At 44.2% G+C, this 16878-nt stretch overlaps 1 protein-coding gene across 1 annotated transcript in view; it reads right to left on the reverse strand.

The window, feature by feature from the left end:
* The window catches only part of LOC124612346 (probable cytochrome P450 301a1, mitochondrial), a 228441-nt gene extending 211845 nt beyond the window's left edge, over positions 1–16596 (reverse strand). The window contains exon 1 of the mRNA XM_047140499.1: positions 16550–16596. The gene's annotated coding sequence lies outside the window, so the exon portion shown is untranslated. The remainder of the gene's footprint in view (positions 1–16549) is intronic.
* Between the last annotated feature and the right edge of the window lie 282 nt (positions 16597–16878).

The following is a 16878-nucleotide window of genomic DNA, read 5'->3' on the forward strand; positions in this document are numbered from 1 at the left end:
AAGTCTCTAGCAGCAGAATTTATGTGTAGCGTAGTTGGCTGAGGCGCCACAGTACGGAACCGAGGGTGAGCCTGGTGTTAACATCAGCACATGCATGGATCGTCGGCTGCACAGGCCCATTGTTAGCATGTTCGGCGAACTATGTGTTCAGGCACATGTGCAGCATTAAAGTGTGATGTCAGTTACACCACAATTTGCCGCCCGATCTGTTTTACCAGTCTGCGGCGGTGGTGGTGGTGGTAAGTTCCTATGGGACCAAAGTGCTCAGGTCATCGGTTCCTAGGCTTACACACTACTTGATCTAACTTAAACTAACTTACGCTAAGGACAACACACACACATCCACGCCCAAGGGAGGACTAGAACCTCCAACGGGGAGAGCCGCGCGAACCATGGCAAGGCGCCTCAACATCTGTAACGAGGAGTGGTCACCTAACCCCCATGATCTCTGAACGTGTTTTCACTTTGGATTCGCCACATGACGCTCACTACAGCACTCCCCGAACATCCGAGAAGTCGTGCAGTTTCGGAAATCCTCGTGCAGAGCCTCTGGGCTATCACAACAAAGATAGATCGCACACTCACTGATATTACATGCACCAAGCGTGCGTCTGACTAGCAATCAATCCTGACCAGGTGACGCTCCTATCGCATATAGGGGCTTACATCGATAATAGATCGGTGGTCATAAAGTTCTGGCTGTTCACTGTATGTATACCACAGACGGAACAACATCACTATCATATGATCAAAGAATGAACGTTTTAATAGAAATAAAATAGGAATTCTCCGCGCGTCCATTTTCGTGAATAAACTGTATGGTGTGCGTGCCAAACAAATGCAACTGCCGCTGGAGGGCACTGAGAGCATAAAATCACGTTAACCAGCTCGTGGCATGTGTCCACGACGCTATGTCACGTGATGATGGATATCCATCTGCCTGCTTGTCAACGTTAGCTGCCGCATCCTGCGTGCCGAAGGCTTAAATGTACATACCATAACAATTATGAAATAATTATCTTTATTTACTGGTACCAGCCACTTTCTACAAATGTTAGAGTTTAATTGGATGTATCGTGACGCACTGAGAGCTTCATTTATTTTTCATCAGGCGCGTTGGCATACACAATACATCCTAGATGTAGATCTAACGAAATATGGAATTACGGAATACAAACTAAATGCATGTTCATCTACATCAACAACTGTACACTGCAGGACAACTTCCAGTGTACTTCTGGTACCAGTATCATATCCCCCATTCCTGTTCCATTTGCAAATGGTGCATAGAAAGAAAGACTGCCGGTAAGACTTCATATGAACTCCAGTTTCTCTGATTTTCCCACCGTGGTCACTTCGCGAGACGTATGTGAGAGGAAGTCGTATGTTCCGACTCCTCTGCTTGGAACGTACGCTCTCGAAATTTTAACAGTAAGCTTCTCCGAGATGTGCAACGTCTCTCTTGTAACAGTGGCACTGTAATTCGTTGAGCGTTTCTGTAACGCTCTCACACTTATTAAACGATACTGTGGAGAAGAGGGCTGCTTTTCATTGGCTCTTTATTATTTTATTAATACCACTTACTAAGTGTGCGGACAATGACCAAGAAGCGGTCGTAGGAGTGGTTTTTCAGCCACCTCTCTCGTGGATGACTTACGATTCTCGTAAAGAAAGTTTTTTATATTCTTTCTACTTAGGTGTTTTGGAGAGCTACCACTTGATATTTTACGGTTGTTACGTTTCTGTTGATTCACTGACAGTATTGTCGTATAGTATTGGATTCCATCGTCAAATTTTGTGCAATGCGTTACCTTTAATTACGTTCAGAATCTTCTGTCAGACCCTGCACTCACCGTCATTACTCTGCACAGATTCGTGGATTTGGCTAAACACACCTAGTGCTGCAACTTTCCTACAGACAACAACGTCCATGAACAGCGTGGCAGGGTATATAAGGGACGTAAAAGCGTCGGATGTTGAGTTATCACTGATGGACACGGAGATACCGAGTACTCAGGTGAGACAGCGTTATTACAACATGCCAGAGCTTGATCACATCGTGGGCCTTCATTTGGCCGGTTGAAAGAGTCGTTCAGACCTAGATTTTTGGGACATCTGGATGTGACAGTGACCCAATATATGAACTGCGTGGGAAAGTGAGCGCAGGTGTACTTGTCACTTACCTCCTGGTCGATAATGTCTACTTCAAGGGTGATTCGCCATATTTCACACCAAGTACATCATCACCCGTCCACATTCATGCCTGCAACCGAGAAAAAGTAATGGACTCCTTGAAACATTCTGTGTCATTCCACACCATTGGTCAGACCCTCGCAGCAGACGAACTGGGCAACCACTGTCTCATGGGTGGACTCCTGTTGACAATTAACACCTCCACACAGACGGTTGCGTTTGCAGTGGTACGATGACCGTGAATGAATGGCATCGAATTGTGTTCAGCGATGAGTCGCTGTTCTGCACAACCCCAGAGGACCACAGTCGCCGATTATGGCGGCGAGATGGGCAGAGGTATCATTGTTCCAGTGGTTTTTAGTGGTACAGCAGTGTTGCTCCTGGCGTCGTGTTGTAGGGAGCCATTGGGCTGGTTGCGATGGAGGCAACTCTGACGGCACAACCGTAAATCACGGACGTACTTGTCTCATGTTTTATCTCCTATGCTACAGTTTCGCGGTGGCATGTTTCAACAGGCCAATGCTCTTCCACATATGTTCCATGTATCTATCATCTGCGTGATGCTGAGGTAATCTAGTGGCCAACAAAATCTCGAGATCTATCCTCGTCAGAACATTTGTGGGACTAACTCGGAAGTCAGCTCTGTCCTAGTGCCAGTATCCAGGATATCAATGATCGCTTACAGCAACCGTGGGCCAGCCCAGGAGACGATACAACGGCCTTTTTGTAACCTTCCCAACCGAATAAGTGCATGCATCCGGGTCAGAGGGGATGCAACGTCATACTTATAATATGACTCATGCCGTCAAGTTCTTTCTAATTTGATTCGATTTTGTAACCACCGAAATAATATCTCATAACCTCCAATACGAGAAATTCCATTTGTTTCCGCTTGTCTGCTTGGTGCTTAACTTTTCGTCAGGCACTATAACAACGCGATATATCGGCCGATGGATATGATGGATGTTACCTTTACATCTGACGGTTTCGTCTCACCCGATAGGATGCCATGAACCCAGTTAAAAATCTGACCCTTTACTTGGTAAGTTCGTATGATGTTCACTGAACGACAGTGTGGAACAGTTTCGAGAACCTTACAGAAGTCAAAAAACACTGAAGCCAGCTGGGCGCCAATGTCTACAGCGGTACTGATGTCATGGACGAACAGAACGAGCTGAGTTTGACAACATCTCTGATTTGGGAAATCATTCTGATTTACATAGAGAAGGTATTCGTTGTCCAAAGTGTATAACGTGCTAACATAATCCACACTGCATAGTCTGACGAAAAAAATTACAGCAGCAAAAAGTAATTAATGTAGAGTAATGAAATTTCGGGAATATATTTGTCTAGGCAACATATTTAAGTGATTAAGAATACAAGACCATATATTAACGTTAGCGCGAGATACGCCATTGCAAATGTGAAATGCTGGTGTATTAAGAACTGATATAACCGCCAAAATGTTGAATGTAAACATCCAAACATGAGTGCACTGTGTTGGAAACGTGTTGTACGTCAGTTTGTTGGATGGAGTTCCATGGCTGTTGCACTTGGTACGTTAATACAGGGACAGTTAATGCTGATTGAGCCTGACGCTGGAGTTGTCTTACGAAGTTGTTCCACATGAGCTCCACTGGAGATAGATCTGATGATTTAGCAAGGCCAAGACAACATGAAGACAATGTGTAGAGTATATTGGGTTACAACAGCGGTATGTGGGCGAATTTTATCCTGGTGGGAATTACCCTCTGCTTTGGCGTTCATCAATGGCAGCACAACAGATCGAATCACCAGTTCGATGTACAAGTTTGCAATCAGAATGCGTGGGAAAACCACGAGAGTGCTCCTGTTGTCAAAAGACATCGCATCCCGGATCATAATTAGGAGTGTAGTTCCAGTGTGTCTAGAACGCAGACCGATTGGTTGCAGGCCCTCAGCTGGCCTGCTTCTAACCTGAAAGTGGTCATCACGGGCACCGAGAGAGAACCAGCTTTCATCAGAAAACACAACAAGACCTCCTCCCTGCCTCCAATGAGCTCTTGTTTGATACGGCTGAAATCGCAAATGGTGATGGTTTGGGGTCAGTGGAAAACACTGTTCAGTGATACACTGTGATACATATCATTCACGGTTCCAGTCATGGTAAGCGGTTTTCTTGATCGTAGATTTTTAATCAATATCAGAGATTGGTGTTAGACGGAATTCGCCATCTGTAGCGCTCATCTTTGCTATTTCATTATGGAAAATTCCATGATGTTGTCCCTTTATCCATGGAAAATGGACGTCTGTGTCATTTTTCTTCACTTCTGTGATGGCCTCTAATAAATCCGGAATATATTTGTTAATATTTTTGTCGGATATGCGTAAAAGCTTAAATGTCTGTATGCGTTAACATGTGGCCTTCCTACGGCAGTAGCTCCGCTGTGTAGATAGAGGTTTCAGGTGGAAGTGCAATCATTGGACAGGTGCCATTAGAGGGGCTGCAGGCCATCTGTGTAAATACAAGCATACTGTGGCCAGCGTCGTTAGATAAATCGGTCTACTCTGCAAATGATGTCCTTCCCATGTCTGAAATCGTATGTAAGTATGACACAGTGGCTGTACAGTAAAAGACGTCAAACGGATGCTGAAACAGAGGTAACACACTGTATTCATCGAATTCAAGATCTATTAATTCATTCAACAAGGTTTCGTGAGGACTAAGTCACCTTTCATCCAAAGCTCCTCATTTAAGTTCCCACAGGAATTTCACTAGACCAGCAGTGCCTCTGTTAATTCGTTCAATATCTGTGTCAAGTCTAACAAGTCCTAAAACTGGCGCAGTAATCTAAAATCATCAGCGCGATTTACTTTAGAAATGTAAAACACTTTCTTACAACCTTCCCGACAAATTAAAATCTTCCGTTCGATGTCCTCACAACCAAAATAATACTCTACTTTAAGATTTGGTACAGAATATACGAAGATTGTTAAATGAACAATTTTGGAGTAGTGCGAAGTGAGAACTAATACACATATTTACAGAGTTATATCACTGGTTAAGTGAAATTTGTGACTGGATTAGGTATTTCTTCGTAGGGAGGATGAAGCATGTTATCTTCGATGGAGAGACATCGATACATGTACAAGTAACTTCAAATGTGTCCCAGGGAATTGTGTTAGTACCCTTGCTATTCATGCTATTTAGCAATGATCTTGCAGACAATATTAACAGCAACCTCGGACATTTCGCATATGATGCGTTTATCCATAGTGAAGTAGTGTCTTCGAATATATTCAGTTGAATCTTTATGAGATTTCAATGAGGTACAAAGACTGGTAACGAACTCTTTAGTGTTTGAATTGTGCAGTTCACAAAACGAAAATAGGTAATATCCCGTGACTTCTAATCAATGAATAACAGTTGGTATCAGTGAACTCATACAAATAACCGGGTGTAGCAGTTTGTAGGGACATGAAATTGAATGTCCATAAAGTTTCAGTCGTAAGTAAATCATCAGGAAAATGCAGTCAGCATACAAGGAGGCAGATTACAAAATACTCGTGCGATCCCTCCTAGAGTGCCGCTGTTACTCAAGTGTGTTGGATCCTTACCTAACGGAGCTAAAGGGAGATATTTGAAATATACTAACTGGAACAGGACGAACTGTCAGAGGTTTTTTGTCACTCATAGAAGAATATGAGCGAAATACTGAAGAAACTGAAGTACCAGACACTTGAAGACGGGGGTGAACTATCCCAAGATTTCCGTATCCAGATTTAAGCAATGAATCTAGGAATATGCTTCAGCCCGCTATGTATCGCTCTCGCAGGAAATGGCACGCACAGATGCGTTTAAACTATAATTTATCCCGAAACCAAAACGTGAATGGGAAAAAGAAGTCCTAATAAGTGGTACAATGGGTAGTACCCTCTGCCATCCACACAATGTTTTGCAGAGTACCGATGTAGATGTTGATTTAAATCTAGTTGATAATGCTATAGTATAACTTAAGCTCAAACGTAATGACATTCTCCGACGAAATAAATCTCCTCTCAAAAAGTAAACGAGTTTTACGGAACAAAATTCGCTTTGCGGATAAACATGTAACACGTTTCATATAGTAAATGCAGAAGAACACTAACATTCCGCCTTGTCTTGCTACCGAAAGGCGTTCAACACTGCAACTGGTAGACGATGTACGACGCTACTTGTTATTTTCACAGGTAGGTTATTTGATCGATGAATTACTGATTGATGCAACCCGCTACATTCAGCGGAAACGAAATAAACTTCGCGTTTGCCCCAAGGCAGACCGATATATGTAAAATATTTTTACTATTAGGTTGTTCGCTAACGATGCTACTGTCTTCAGATGGTTCAAATGGCTCCAAGCACAATGGGACTTAACATCTAAGGTCATCAGTCCCCTAGACTTAGAACTACTTACACCTAACTAACCTAAGGACATCACACACATCCATGCCCGACGCAGGATTCGAACCTGCGACAGCAGCAGCAGGGCGGTTCCGGACTGAAGCGCCTAGAACCGCTCGGCCACAGCGACCGGCTGCTAGTTTCTCAGTAAGATGAAAGTATTTGGACGATTGCTAGGAACTACGGAAACTACACAAAATTTCCGCCTGATGGAATGAAAGCTCTCTTTAAAGATGAACTAATGGAAGATAATATCTGCACTGTGGGAGAAAAATCGCAACACTAAGCTGGAGCTGTGCGACGTAACTGAAAGTTGGTAGGCATATATTTACAGCTGAAAGATGAAGTCTTTTAAAACATCGCGCCAGTGGCCTAAGAATAGCACAACTATGAGGATGCATCTTACAGATTTTATACTAAATTTCCCTTGAGACATTTTGAGTCTCATTTTATATAAAATAATGATGGGAGCTGAAGAAATGATTTAAAATTTGTGCCACAGCCGGGACTTGAAGCCACACTTCTTTGCTGACTAGTCAGGAATACTGAGTCTCACACCACTGCAGCACTATGGCTGACACTGCTGCACGGTTTACGAAGTCCAGTGCCATGACAACCTTCATATCTCCAGCAGACATGATCAACACTACTGCCTAGTAAGCAAGGAGACACGGGTTAAAGTCCAGGCCTTGGCATAAATTTTAATTCATTTCTTCAGCTTCCATCATTATTGTAGATGACTCAAATGTCTCGAGGAAAATTTAATTATAAGATATATAAGATCACCTACACCTGAGGTACAGGATTTCCCCATTATGCTGGAGTGCTATTCCAGTGCTGGAGAGCTTCGGGAATAGTGACGATCTGAGAAGGGAAAAGTAGGCCAGAGATATGAATTGAAGTTTTTTGTTGGAGAGGGCACTGGACTTAGGTAGACCTTGGAGCAATGTTACCCACAGTGCTGAGGTGGTGTAACTGTCAGCATTCCTGCCTAGTAAACAATGAGACCTGGGTTCAAGTCCCGGCTGTCGCATAAACTTTAATTCATTTCTTCAACCTACATCATTATATGAAGATGGAAATAAAGTTTGCTTTAAATGTCGGCTGTAGATGTCTTGAACATAGTTACAGGGTAACAATTATTGAACTATATGAAAAAAACGTTAATTACCTACAAAACTACGGCGTACACAAACACTTCATTTAACATGTAAGAGTCACTTCAGATTTTCGGATTTACTTATGTGCGATATGCCTGCCATCTTTGCCGATGATGTGTGCGCAGACGAATAGCGAAGTTCTGCATGACCCGCTGGAATGTAGCAACTTCGATGCTGTCGATGATCTCCTGATTGCCTGTTTTCAGCTCAGCAATGATTTTGGGGTTATTCCTATACACCTTGACCCTGATATAGCCCCACAAAAAGGAGTCGCAAGTGTTCAGATCCGGAGAATATGGCGGCCAATCGACGCCCATGCAAATGGCCTCTACCTACTGCAGAGCCAGAATGCGGTCCCCGAAGTGCTCCTCCACGATATCTAACACTTTCCTGCTTCGATCGGGTCGAGATTCGTCTTGCAAGAACCACATCTTGTCGAAATCAGGGTCACCTTGGATGATAGGAATCGAATCACCTTCAACTACCGTTTGGCAGTCACTGTACCATCAAGGAATATCGCATCGATTATTCCCTGACTGGACATTGTAACAGCACACAGTCACCTGTTGAGGGTGAAGAGATTTTTCGATCGCGAAATTCTGATTCTCAGTTCACCAAATGCTTATTGAGGAATCCATCCAAATGAAAGGGGACTTTGTCACTAAATCAGACCATGGAATTCCCATCGGCCCAGCGGCCAACTGTGCAGTTTGAAAGTCCTAACGCAAACCGTTCAGAAATTATGACGATTTTGTTTCATATAGTTCAACAATTGTCACCCTGTAACGTTGAGACCAACAGTTGTCACCCAGTAACTTTGAGATTGGAAGTGGTAAGTTGGTGTTAGTCAAGAATGCTTTAAAGGCGTCAAAGATGCCACTGTCAAAACCTCACTGCATTTGAAGAAGGTCGTGTAATAGCGCTACTAGAAGCGGCATGTTCCTTCTGTGATACTGCAGAAAGGTAGCCAAACACTTTCGCCTATACATACTGGCATCTCTCCTCGATTCTGGTCCGTCTATGTGAAACAAAGTATTCTTGAACCTTGTGTAACGTCTGTCATTCGTGTGATGCTGGTACACAGATGTTACAATGCACATGTGCACAGATTCAAAATACTACTTTCTGGAAGCTGTGAACAGAAACAAACCGTCGAATGCCGATATGAATCATTTAAAACTGGCGTGCACAGAGAAGTATGAGAAGTACTGTACAAGAAAGTGGTTGCAAGAAGTTTTCCTCCACCTACAAGTGTTACCTCCTTACTCTGCCAATTGGATGTAAATAAGCACACTTTGACAGCCGAATCTTAAAAGGAAGTGAAATATAAATTTCAACTGTGTACTATAGTTCTGTTGGTTCAAGTTATCACATGAAGAAAGACCAGTCTTTCGAATAATGCGCTGTACCTTTGCAATTTTCTTTTTTTTTTAAATTGAAACTTAAATTTGTATGTGAAGATTCAAGCAACGATATCTTTGTACACTTTTTTAAATTAAGAAGTTTTATTAAAAATGAAGTCTCAGAGTGCTTTGAATATGATGCTTCAAACGCAACCATTTTAAAAATAGATTTGTAGCCAATGAAGTAATGACTATAATTGAATCGGTTATTATGAAAAGACCATTAAATCCATAAAAGATGATTTTGAGATATTCAAAGAAAGCTTTTTTATACTTCAATGGTAGAAGATATGAAGTACTTGGACTTTTATACTCTGGTGTACCTGTAAACCATTAAATCTACATCTTCAAATCATCAATTTTTGTTTTCACTTCTCCAAATTAATTTTTTTTATCTTGGACTCATGACTTTTTTGAACCAAATTAAAATTAATAATAGTACAGCTAAAGAATTTTGAGACTTAATTAATAAACACAAATTACAAATAGCATTTTAACATAATCATTACAGATAAGCATTGTTGCAACATTTTCTGTAGGTTTCATACATTTTAATCTTCTTCAGCTGTTGTAGGCCAAGTGAATAAACCAATACAAAGGTTTTGTGATCCTCTGGGAGGTACTGTTACAGTTTATTTTTGTATCGTTTATCTTAACTTTGGTTATAGGACATTTCACTCCGTGTGCTAAGGTTGTTCGCAGTCTGACATTTCCTAGGGGTTTTAAAAGTCTGAAAGAGATTTGTGTCAGTCCATCAATGAATGACCGGGCTACTAATACCCCTGGGTTGTGGCTATCATACTCAAACATATTGTTCTGTGAAACACTGACGTTGACTTTCATTGAATTGTTTTTTCCCATTGTTTCTAAATTCTGGGAATTGCATTTAGAAAGATCTGGCCACCTGTCCTTATAGTTCTTGTTATCCTCAAGGTAGTTGACAATGAATGAATTCTTTTTATTCGCAGAATGAAGAGTAAGTACAATATATTCTTTCACAGTGTAAACTCTATCAGCTTGTCGTAACTTCCTTTGTTTTGTCGTAACTTTCTTACTATACGCCCAAACACCCTATCACAACGTAGGAAAGAGTGCCCCCACATAGGAAAACATTGAAAGATTTTTCAAACATACCACTTGCAGTATTTTTTTGTCCTTTGTAGTTAATGTACGCTTCTCCTCATAATCTATCCTTCTTTATTATGATGGGTTTGAATTTATCAGAATGCTGTATGCTTTTCGTCTTGTTATGGGGTTATGGCTGTTATTCACTTGAGTCCATGCTCTTTTTTCTGATGAAATTGTCACTACTATTGAAAGATTAGACAACAATCGCACAAGGTTTGTACACTCCTGGAAATGGAAAAAAGAACACATTGACACGGGTGTGTCAGACCCACCATACTTGCTCCGGACACTGCGAGAGGGCTGTACAAGCAATGATCACACGCACGGCACAGCGGACACACCAGGAACCGCGGTGTTGGCCGTCGAATGGCGCTAGCTGCGCAGCATTTGTGCACCGCCGCCGTCACTGTCAGCCAGTTTGCCGTGGCATACGGAGCTCCATCGCTGTCTTTAACACTGGTAGCATGCCGCGACAGCGTGGACGTGAGCCGTATGTGCAGTTGACGGACTTTGAGCGAGGGCGTATAGTGGGCATGCGGGAGGCCGGGTGGACGTACCGCCGAATTGCTCAACACGTGGGGCGTGAGGTCTCCACAGTACATCGATGTTGTCGCCAGTGGTCGGCGGAAGGTGCACGTGCCCGTCGACCTGGGACCGGACCGCAGCGACGCACAGATGCACGCCAACACCGTAGGATCCTACGCAGTGCCGTAGGGGACCGCACCGCCAATTCCCAGCAAATTAGGGACTCTGTTGCTCCTGGGGTATCGGCGAGGACCATTCGCAACCGTCTCCATGAAGCTGGGCTACGGTCCCGCACACCGTTAGGCCGTCTTCCGCTCACGCCCCAACATCGTGCAGCCCGCCTCCAGTGGTGTCGCGACAGGCGTGAATGGAGGGACGAATGGAGACGTGTCGTCTTCAGCGATGAGAGTCGCCTCTGCCTTGGTGCCAATGATGGTCGTATGCGTGTTTGGCGCCGTGCAGGTGAGCGCCACAATCAGGACTGCATACGACCGAGGCACACAGGGCCAACACCCGGCATCATGGTGTGGGGAGCGATCTCCTACACTGGCCGTACACCACTGGTGATCATCGAGGGGACACTGAATAGTGCACGGTACATCCAAACCGTCATCGAACCCATCGTTCTACCAATCCTAGACCGGCAAGGGAACTTGCTGTTCCAACAGGACAATGCACGTCCGCATGTATCCCGTGCCACCCAACGTGCTCTAGAAGGTGTACGTCAACTACCTTGGCCAGCAAGATCTCCGGATCTGTCCCCCATTGAGCATGTTTGGGACTGGATGAAGCGTCGTCTCACGCGGTCTGCACGTCCAGCACGAACGCTGGTCCAACTGAGGCGCCAGGTGGAATTGGCATGGCAAGCCGTTCCACAGGACTACATCCAGCATCTCTACGATCGTCTCCATGGGAGAATAGCAACCTGCATTGCTGCGAAATGTGGATATACACTGTACTAGTGCCGACATTGTGCATGCTCTGTTGCCTGTGTCTATGTGCCTGTGGTTCTGTCAGTGTGATCATGTGATGTATCTGACCCCAGGAATGTGTCAATAAAGTTTCCCCTTCCTGGGACAATGAATTCACGGTGTTCTTATTTCAATTTCCAGGAGTGTATTACAATGTGGTGCCAACAATAGACCATGAAATCGGTATTGGTAAAATTTGATTGTTGTTAATGTAATGACATAAACCGTAGGTTACTTCCGGTGATTTAAAAAGATATTACATAATACTAATGAGAAGATGTAGTATGAAAACGTCATGAGTCCTAGACTCATGACGTTTTCATACCAACTAAAATTTTTGGCAACGATTTGCTTGGCTTTAAAGGCAGAAACTCATGACGTTCTCGACACAGATGCATGCTTCTACAGATGAAGACTGCAAAAGAACTGAAATCTGAATTTGTGAAGAATTGGACTCATGACATTTTCATAATAACTGATTCAATTAAACTGATTGATCTATCCACCGTGCTGATTACTAAAGTGACGGAAGAAATTGCAACACCGAGAATGGGCTGTGCGACCTAAATGAATGTTGGTAGACGTGTTTCTGAAAGATGAGGTCTGTTCGCATTTCTCGCCAGCCGCGCAAGAGTGGCGCTAATAGCGCCATTACGAAAATGCAAATTAGGTTTGCTTTAAATACACGTAGTACTGGAGGTGAGCGTTAGTCACTTTTGAGATACGTAGTTGTGTGTCGATATTAGGAATGCCTTTGAGGTAACAAAGACGTCATTATCAACAGTTCACTGCATTTGAAAGAGGTTGTGTAATAAGACTACGGGAAGCAGGCTGTACGATCGCTAGAAGACTGGGCTCCGGACGACCACGTGGCATTAGCGAGAGGGATGAACATTGTACTCAGCATACGGCTGTGAAGCATCGTACTGCATCTACAGCAGCAGTTTCAGCATCAGTTGGCATCAAAGTGACACAACGAAATGCTACACATCGTTTACTACGAGGACAGCTACGAGCCAGACGGCCTGTAGCGTGCATTCCATTGACCCTAAACCATCGCCATTTGCGACTTCAGTGGTATCAAGCGCGAACTCATTTGCGGGCAGGGTGGAAGTCTGTTATGTTTGGTGATGAAATCTGGTTCTGCCTCGGCGCTAGTCAGGGTCGTGTTTCGGTTAGGTATAGGTTAGTTGAGAGCTCGTAACAAACCTGTCTGTGTGCTAGACAAATGATAGTCGTATGTTGTTAGCGCAGTTGAGGGCCTGCAGCCAACCTGTCTGCCTGTTGGATACACTGGACCTACACCTGGAGTTACGGTCTGGAGTGAAAGTTCGTAAGACAGCAGGGCAGTTGAGAGACTGCAACCAACCTGTCTGCGTGCAAGTCACACTGGACCATCTGGAAATTATGGTCTGGGGTGAGATTTTGTACGACTATCGTGGTTATCCTATGCACCTTGCATAAAGCTCGCCTACATACCGCTTTTGTAGCCCAACGATCTATGTAGAGTGTCGACATGTTGTCTTGACCTGTTCGATCAAGAGATCTGTCTTCATTCGAGCACATATGGGACGGCATCGGGTGACAACTCCATCGTCGTCCCCAAACAGCATTAACCGTCCCTGCATTGACCGACCAAGTGCAACCGACATGAAACTCCATCCCACAAAACGATATCCGGCAACTGTACTACACCATGCATGCACGTTTGAGTGCATGTATTCAACATTCTGGTGGTTACACTGATTATTAATGCATTGTACTAGCACAACAATTCCAATGGCTTATCTCGCGCTTACTTCAGCCTGTGATTTTGTAGTGCTGATCACTTAAGTATGTTACCTAGGGAAACGTATTCCCGAAATTTCATTACTCTACATTCATTATTTTTTGGTGTTGCTATTTTTTCCGTCAGTGTATAATCCTAAGTTTTAGGTAATTTATGAACAGTTTTAACTATTGCTGCATTTATTGTCTATGTGATTAAGGGAAATATCAGTAAAAAAAAGTACGATCATTCTACTGCGAACGTCGTACATCTCACGCAGAGGTCATGTGACCATAATAAGAGAGGTTGGGACATGCAGAGCCATATAGATAGTCTCTTTTTCCGCGATCGGAAGGTCGAAGGAAAAGAATAGGACATCGATGATACTGGTAATAACGAACTCTCCACGCCGGCCGCGGTGGTCTAGCGGTTCTGGCGCTGCAGTCCGGAACCGCGGGACTGCTACGGTCGCAGGTTCGAATCCTGCCTCGGGCATGGGTGTGTGTGATGTCCTTAGGTTAGTTAGGTTTAAGTAGTTCTAAGTTCTAGGGGACTTATGACCTAAGATGTTGAGTCCCATAGTGCTCAGAGCCATTTTTTTCGAACTCTCCACCACGTGATGTTTAATGGACCCCCTAGTTTGTGTGTAGAAGTACTGCACTACTCCCTGTTTATCACTCGCACGTAGTTGAAGCCGTCGGAGACAGACCGTGCCTTTGAACGTTGAGCGTTTCGACTCATGACGTCATAGCGTTGAAAAAGCACACTGGGGAGGTTCTCCGAACGCGCAGGGCAGTACCTAGCATGTCAGACATTTTGGATGTGCGGTTAAAACAGGTAAATGAGATGAAGAAGGCCACTTACTTCAGATGACGCCATCTCTCTTCAGCACAGACTCGCGAGACGCTATTTTGTTTCAACTGAAGCTTATGTGTACCTATGCTGCTTCTAGGCACCAGCAGATTGTGGGTCTTTTGAAAAGCCGTCGTTAATTGTACGATTTGTTCTAATAAAACGACGAGAAACTGTAACTTGCATACTGTGAAAGGCAACCGAATATTGAGGATCCATCAAAACCGTATTGTTCTTGATACAATTAGTTGAAATTAAATATCAGTTAAGAGCGATTAAAGCTTTCAGGCGGGGGTGAGATAGAAAGTATAGTTCTACTTCATCTGTGGTAGGTGTAACGTAAGAAGTGACACAGTTTAATAGTATAATAAATTATGTGTTGCTGGTTCGCATCCCACTGTCTCCATATATGCCGGCCATGGTGGCCGAGCGGTTCTAGGCGCTTCAGTCCGGAATCGCGCGACTACTACGCTCACAGGTTCGAATCCTGCCTCGGGCGTGGATGTGTCTGATGTCCTTGGGTTAGTTAGGTTTAAGTAGTTCTAAGTTCTAGGGGACTGCCGACCTCAGACGTTAAGTACCATAGTGCTCAGAGCCATTTTCTCCACCCACCCACCCACCCACCCACACACACACACACACATATATATATATTACAGCAGAAGAAAGCTTGCATTAATTACAATAAGATAACTTACACTTTCTTGTTCCAACTTTTGTATTTCACACGTTATAAAGACTCTTTTACTGAATAGGAACAGTGAACATATGAGAATGACGTTAGGATTTTGCAAAAATGTGAGAATGATGAACTAATTTTTATCTCATATGAGGAACTACTACAAATTTACACTTCGCTACTTGTAATGGAACCTTTATCAATCGATGTTCTTATTGACTGGACAAGACGGACCATTGCTTTCGTTTTTCTCTTATACCGCATTCATGAATATTGAAATTTTTATTTGTGTCCTACGGACGGAATAACATCTAATATATGGACAAGGGTGGAAATATGTTTCGTCGCGTATGTTTCACGAATGAATAGCGTGAAGTATTGAGAGTGCATAGCTAATGGTATAATGTTGCACATGGTGTGCCAGTGAAGTATGCTAGGAAGCAGGAGGAACTGCGTTTTTGTGATAAAGGTAGTGTCGACTTCGTGAGCAGTAGTACAGAAGCTTCTGGAAAGGGCCGAGATCAGGAGGTCATCGCGCGATCATGTTCGACGCGCGTCATGCGAGCCTATATAAGCGGCATCGCCGGCGCTGCTGGGGATTCCGATTCCGATCTCAGTCTGCCTCAGACGCTGAACTTGCGTTACTGTGCTCCCGGGACGGGTCGGGTTCGATTCCCGGCCGGATTGGGGGATTTTCTCTGCCCGGGGTATGGCTGTTTGTGTTGTCCTCATCATTTCATCATCATCATCATTCGTGACAGTGGCTATATTTGACTGTATAAAAATTGGACTGTGAATAAATTGGGACTTTGTACGGGTGCCGATGACTGCTCATTTGAGAGCCTTACAAACCAAACATCATCATCATATCGGGACGGGACTTCGTTTCTAGTGGCACTTAGCTGCACAGAGTACATGCAGGATTGCACAACATCGTCAGTGCGTTAGTGCCTCGTAGAATTCGACAGTAGTTTCCAGTGGTACTTCGTTGTTCGGTCTCTGTTATTATTCAGAGTTCCTCGTCCTTTTTCCCGCCGAGTTTCCTTAACTGAAAATATTCCAGGTTGTATTCTCGGGCAACAGGTCAATGTACTTGACGAGCCGCTTTACAACTGGAGACAGCGTCAGCTCCTTTCCTGATTGTCTAGCAGGACATGCCGTTTCAATGGAGCTAACGTAGGAATTTTACGCCTATTCATTTTTTAAAATAATGTGATTTGCCAGTCAGTTACAATTAACTGCCTCTGAAGCGCACTGCGATCGCCTATACCACGAGAGGCACACGTACCGTGTCCAGTAGCTGCATCGTTTTTGATAGTTCAGCAGTACGATGAACTCGGCATGCTCAACTTTGACTTTCGAAAGCACGATCCGCGTGTCGGTGGCTTAAAGTGTACCGAACTTTCGATAGTCAGTCTGTGTAGGCCTACGCTGCGCGCAGCGCAAGTACCTGATCGTAGAAGGACCTTGTGCTCGCCGTAGCGCCTCTAGCGGACTGCAGCTGACCACTGTTGAGTGGGAGAGGATGCGGCGAGTTGTGCAGCCAGCTATCCCCACCACTCAGACGTGTCTGCTTTCAGTAGGGGGTGGGGGGTAGGGGGGTAGGGAAGGGGGGGGGGGGCAATAGGGCACGGAGAGCTGATATCACGAATTAAGCGGACAAGCGGCAAGGTCGCGCCAGCAGTGGTCTCTTCGACAATAGCCTGGGAGCCGACTGCGCACTAGCGCTCAAAGTGACAAGTAGTAGCAGGATTGGTACTGTGATATAATTCTATCGAA

Source organism: Schistocerca americana, chromosome 4 (assembly GCF_021461395.2).
Source record: "Schistocerca americana isolate TAMUIC-IGC-003095 chromosome 4, iqSchAmer2.1, whole genome shotgun sequence".
NCBI classification, from domain to species: Eukaryota; Metazoa; Arthropoda; class Insecta; order Orthoptera; family Acrididae; genus Schistocerca; species Schistocerca americana.